A 5,901-nucleotide genomic window follows, 5' to 3' on the forward strand; every position below is an offset into this window, starting at 1 on the left:
CTATAACTCTAAAGGGATTACTCACTGTAACGACCACGTCAGGATCCAGGGGGAAATCAGGGGACATCTGTGCACTTATGTGGAAAAGGTAGCAGAACCATTTCGAGAAGATAAAACCAGTTGTGTCTCTTGAATATCGATAATTCATGAAAGTAAAAAAAAAAGTGTAAGTGCACTGTTTAAAATGTTGACGTTGGCCCCGATTTCGCAACCACTCAAGATTCTCACTCCAGCGATGCTTTGATAATCCACCACAAAAAAAGTAGACTGGGCTGATCCTCACTACATATTGTCTCAGTCATACCAATGAGATGCTGTCAGTGTATAAAGCACATCATACTAAAAGTATTTCTATGTAGAGAATATACTTAGCACTATTACCTTTCTACAAAATCTCCACATAGCTAATGTCATAGAGAAAGGGAAAGGTTAAATCCGGCTGGTTATATATAAAAACCATGTATTAAAAATCACTCAAAACTGTCCTCCGAAGCACGTTGAAAAAGAAGGACAAAAATGTCTACCATCACCTTTGAAAAACCCACGACTACATTTAGAAGAAACGTGCTATCTAGAACCTAAAAGAAAACGTCCCCATAGGAGAACCCTTTGAAGAACCGTTTTTGGTTCCGGGTAGAACCCTTTTGGTTCCGGGTAGAACACTTTTGGTCCCGGGTAGAACCCTTTTGGTCCCGGGTAGAACCCTTTTGGTTCCGGGTAGAACCCTTTTGGTTCCGGGTAGAACCCTTTTGGTTTCGGGTAGAACACTTTTGGTCCCGGGTAGAACCCTTTTGGTCCCGGGTAGAACCCTTTTGGTTTCGGGTAGAACCCTTTAGGTCCCGGGTAGAACCCTTTAGGTTTCGGGTAGAACCCTTTTGGTCCCGGGTAGAACCCTTTAGGTTTCCGGGTAGAACGCTTTTGGTACCCTTTTTCTAAGAGTGTAAGACTACACAAGTTCTCATCGTAGGGCCATGATTTAATGGCTAGACAGAGTCACATATGGGCCACCAACTGAGGATAATAAATAATAAATTGTTTCACCTCTGTGTATTTATGAATATGAATCCAAGGCCATTTGCAGACCTGTCTAGCCCAGCCCCTAGCTCTGACTGGAAACATGCATTATTTTACATCATTTATTGGCTCAGCAGACCCTATCAACAACTACATACGCGAATTGCTTACGTTTCAAACATTATTTGATTGTACAGCTGAGTATGTTATAGGGAGAGTCAGTGCGATGGGGAATGGGGGGGGATTATGACAATGCAGAACCAATCAGAATCTGCAACAATCTAGTGAGTTCAATTCTCTAGTTTCCAATTCTCTAGTCTACTCTCAGTCTCCCCACATTGGATTTAGCCAGTGTAGCGTGAACTCTGACTTTCCATCCTAAAATGGCACCCTAGTCCCTATTTAGTGCACTACATTTTGACCAGGGTCCATAGAGATCTGGTGTAAAGTAGTGAACTATGTAAGGAATAGGGTGTAATTTGGGTCTCAGTATGTGTCAATTGGCCCAGGCAGAGAAAAATATACACATTCCATGGGAACAACAAATTGTTTGAGAGAGAGAGAAATGGCATGAAAACACCTATGTGCAGTTGGGGTCCTGAGTGGCGCAGGGGTTTAAGGCACTGCATCTCAATGCAAGAGGTGTGTCACTACTGTCCCTGGTTCAAATCCAGGCTGTATCATATCTGGCTGTGATTGGGAGTCCCGTAGGGCGGTGCACAATTGGCCCGGCGGTGCACAATTGGCCCAGCGTTGGACAGGGGTAGGCCGTCAATTTGAAATAAGAATTTGATCATAACTGGCTAGTTACTGGCCTAGTTAAATAAAGGTTGGAATGTTGCTCTTCTTTACTGCAGCTTGGGAACTGGCTGCATCACTCTGGTACTCCAGTGTTCGGTAGTAACATGTCTGTCATACAGCTGCTAGCTCTTCTGCTCTTATTTATTGAGTCTCATTCAACTATTCAATCCATGCAGCACTGCAAAATATGGAATTTCGAAGTGAGATTTGCCTCAGTTGGTATTGACCGTCAGAGTGAATAATGTATGTGTCCCAAATGGCACCCCATTCCATAAATAGTGCACTACTTTTAACCAGGGCCAATAGGGGCCTATAGCACTCTAATCAAAAGCAGTCCACGATATAGGGAATAGGGTGTCATTTGGGACACAGGCCCATGCTAGTCGGGGCTGGGCTGTGGAAATGACGTCTAGTGCCGAAGTAGTAATTGGTCCTTGGAGAATACAGGCAGATTCTGGTTTCAGGGCATTCTGATGAAGTACTTTTTCCGGAAATACTCAAAATGAATGGACATACTTACTGGATGGAATGGACCTACTTACTGGATGGAATGGACCTACTTACTGGATGGAATGGACCTACTTACTGGATGGAATGGGCCTACTTACTGGATGGAATGGAACTACTTACTGGATGGAATGGAACTACTTACTGGATGGAATGGACCTACTTACTGGATGGAATGGAACTACTTACTGGATGGAACTACTTACTGGATGGAATGGAACTACTTACTGGATGGAATGGACCTACTTACTGGATGGAATGGAACTACTTACTGGATGGAACTACTTACTGGATGGAATGGACATACTTACTGGATGGAATGGAACTACTTACTGGATGGAATGGACCTACTTACTGGATGGAATGGACCTACTTACTGGATGGAATGGACCTACTTACTGGATGGAACTACTTACTGGATGGAATGGACCTACTTAATGGATGGAATAGAACTACTTACTGGATGGAATGGACCTACTTAATGGATGGAATGGACCTATTTACTGGATGGAATGTACATACTTACTGGATGGAATGGACCTACTTACTGGATGGAATGGAACTACTTACTGGATGGAACCACTTACTGGATGGAATGGACCTACTTACTGGATGGAATGGAACTACTTACTGGATGGAATGGAACTACATACTGGATGGAACTACTTACTGGATGGAATGGAACTACTTACTGGATGGAACTACTTACTGGATGGAATGGAACTACTTACTTGTTGTTATTTAATAGGGATTCTGCTAGTGTGTTTATTTCTATGATTTTTTGTTGTTATTTATTTGACCTTTATTTGACTTGACTCTCATGACTTGCCTCTCATGACTTGACTCTCATGACTTGCCTCTCATGACTTGCCTCTCTTGACTTGCCTCTCATGACTTGACTCTCATGACTTGCCTCTCATGACTTGCCTCTCATGACTTGACTCTCATGACTTGACTCTCATGACTTGCCTCTCTTGACTTGCCTCTCATGACTTGCCTCTCATGACTTGCCTCTCTTGACTTGCCTCTCATGACTTGCCTCTCTTGACTTGCCTCTCATGACTTGCCTCTCATGACTTGACTCTCATGACTTGCCTCTCATGACTTGCCTCTCTTGACTTGCCTCTCATGACTTGACTCTCATGACTTGCCTCTCATGACTTGACTCTCATGACTTGACTCTCATGACTTGCCTCTCATGACTTGACTCTCATGACTTGCCTCTCTTGACTTGCCTCTCATGACTTGCCTCTCATGACTTGACTCTCATGACTTGCCTCTCTTGACTTGCCTCTCATGACTTGACTCTCATGACTTGCCTCTCTTGACTTGCCTCTCATGACTTGCCTCTCATGACTTGACTCTCATGACTTGCCTCTCTTGACTTGCCTCTCATGACTTGACTCTCATGACTTGCCTCTCTTGACTTGCCTCTCATGACTTGCCTCTCATGACTTGACTCTCATGACTTGCCTCTCATGACTTGACTCTCATGACTTGCCTCTCTTGACTTGCCTCTCATGACTTGACTCTCATGACTTGCCTCTCTTGACTTGCCTCTCATGACTTGACTCTCATGACTTGCCTCTCTTGACTTGCCTCTCATGACTTGACTCTCATGACTTGACTCTCTTGACTTGCCTCTCATGACTTGACTCTCATGACTTGACTCTCATGACTTGCCTCTCATGACTTGACTCTCATGACTTGCCTCTCTTGACTTGCCTCTCATGACTTGACTCTCATGACTTGCCTCTCTTGACTTGCCTCTCATGACTTGACTCTCATGACTTGCCTCTCTTGACTTGCCTCTCATGACTTGACTCTCATGACTTGCCTCTCTTGACTTGCCTCTCATGACTTGACTCTCTTGACTTGACTCTCATGACTTGACTCTCATGACTTGCCTCTCATGACTTGCCTCTCATGACTTGACTCTCATGACTTGACTCTCATGACTTGCCTCTCATGACTTGACTCTCATGACTTGCCTCTCTTGACTTGCCTCTCATGACTTGCCTCTCATGACTTGACTCTCATGACTTGCCTCTCATGACTTGACTCTCATGACTTGCCTCTCATGACTTGACTCTCATGACTTGCCTCTCTTGACTTGCCTCTCTTGACTTGCCTCTCATGACTTGACTCTCATGACTTGACTCTCATGACTTGCAGATCATGACACTCATGCCTCTCATGACTTGCCTCTCATAACTTGACTCTCATGCCTTGATTCTCATGACTTGCATGTCATGCCTTGCCTCTCTTGACTCTCATGACACTCTTGACTCTCATGACACTCTTGCCTCTCATGCTTTGGCTCTCATGCCTCTTATGCCTTGCCTCTCATGACTTGCCTCTCATGACTTGCCTCTCATGACTTGACTCTCTTGACTTGCCTCTCATGACTTGCCTCTCATGACTTGCCTCTCATGACTTGCCTCTCATGACTTGACTCTCATGACTTGCCTCTCATGACTTGCCTCTCATGACTTGCCTCTCATGACTTGACTCTCAAGACTTGCCTCTCTTGACTCTCTTGACTTGCCTCTCATAACTTGCCTCTCATGACTTGCCTCTCATGACTTGCCTCTCTTGACTTGCCTCTCTTGACTCTCTTGACTTGCCTCTCATGACTTGCCTCTCATGACTTGACTCTCATGACTTGCCTCTCATGACTTGCCTCTCATGACTTGCCTCTCTTGACTTGCCTCTCATGACTTGCCTCTCATGACTTGACTCTCATGACTTGCCTCTCATGACTTGCCTTTCATGACTTGACTCTCAAGACTTGCCTCTCTTGACTCTCTTGACTTGCCTCTCATGACTTGCCTCTCATGACTTGCCTCTCTTGACTTGCCTCTCATGACTTGACTCTCATGACTTGCAGATCATGACACTCATGCCTCTCATGACTTGCCTCTCATAACTTGACTCTCATGCCTTGATTCTCATGACTTGCATCTCATGCCTTGATTCTCATGACTTGCATCTTATGCCTTGCCTCTCTTGACTCTCATGACACTCTTGCCTCTCATGCTTTGGCTCTCATGCCTCTCATGACTTGACTCTCATGCCTTGCCTCTCATAACTTGCCTCTCATGACTCTCATGCCTTGATTCTCATGACTTGCATCTCATGCCTTGCCTCTCTTGCCTCTCATGACTTGCCACTCATGTAAGGAATCTCATGACTTGCCTCTCTTGACTCTCATGACTTGCCACTCATGCCTTTCTTGTCTCTCATGACACTCTTGCCTCTCATGACTTGACTCTCATGACACTCTTGCCTCTCATGACTTGACTCTCATGACACTCTTGCCTCTCTTGACTCTCGTGACTTGCCGATCATGCCTTGCCTCATGCCTCTCATGACGTGCCGCTCTTGCCTCTCATGACTTGCGTCTCATGACTCTCTGCCTCTCATGCCTCTCATGCCTTGCCTCTCATGACTTACCTCTCATAATTCTCATGACTTTACTCTCATGACATACCTCTCATGCCTTGCCTTTCATGCCTTGCTTAGATCTCATGACTTGCCTCTCTTCATTCTCGTGACTTGCCTCTCTTGACTCTCGTG

Source organism: Salvelinus alpinus, chromosome 26, assembly GCF_045679555.1.
Source record: "Salvelinus alpinus chromosome 26, SLU_Salpinus.1, whole genome shotgun sequence".
Lineage (NCBI taxonomy): Eukaryota > Metazoa > Chordata > Actinopteri > Salmoniformes > Salmonidae > Salvelinus > Salvelinus alpinus.